Here is a 637-nt window from a genome sequence, read left to right on the forward strand (position 1 = left end):
GGACGATGTGTGGTGGCTGACGGCCGTTCCTGGTTGGATACGGGAAAATAAGTACCCGCTCTCTTTTCAATAGAATTGAGTTCAACCGCAAAGCGGTAAAACTGTTTGGAGGGGAAGTTAAAAAATAGTTAATTTGGCGGGAAAAATTTATGACAGATTCTCATAAATACATGTTTACATGTATGCGTACATATGTACATATATTATTAAGCATTAGGGTGGACCGTTTTGGATTGATTAAATAAATGAAATATTGCAATGTGGGTATCAAACTAAAGAGTTTTAAGAAGACTTACAATCGAAAATATGTTTGAGTGCCAAACGAAAGGTATTTTAAAAATCTTGGTTTGGAAATATTTTTTATTGGATTATCACCTATCTAAAAGTAAAGACTGAAAATATTGAAATTAAATGAAATATTACATAACTGGTTCCAAACGAAAAGTATTTGGGAAAGCTTTACTAGGGAATTTTTTTAAATTTTCCACTTATCCAAAATCCGAACATTATAAATAAATATAGAATGTACAAAATCTTATCAAACGAAGTGATCATATTATCAACGAAGAGCTGGTACACTTAATGTAAAAAATTTATAAACAAGTAATTTTTAAGCAAACAACACACCGACTCCAAT

The sequence above is a fragment of the Rhagoletis zephyria genome, unplaced genomic scaffold (genome assembly GCF_001687245.7).
Source record: "Rhagoletis zephyria isolate East Lansing unplaced genomic scaffold, Rhagoletis_zephyria_1.1 Rzeph_scaffold_02793, whole genome shotgun sequence".
Taxonomy (NCBI): domain Eukaryota; kingdom Metazoa; phylum Arthropoda; class Insecta; order Diptera; family Tephritidae; genus Rhagoletis; species Rhagoletis zephyria.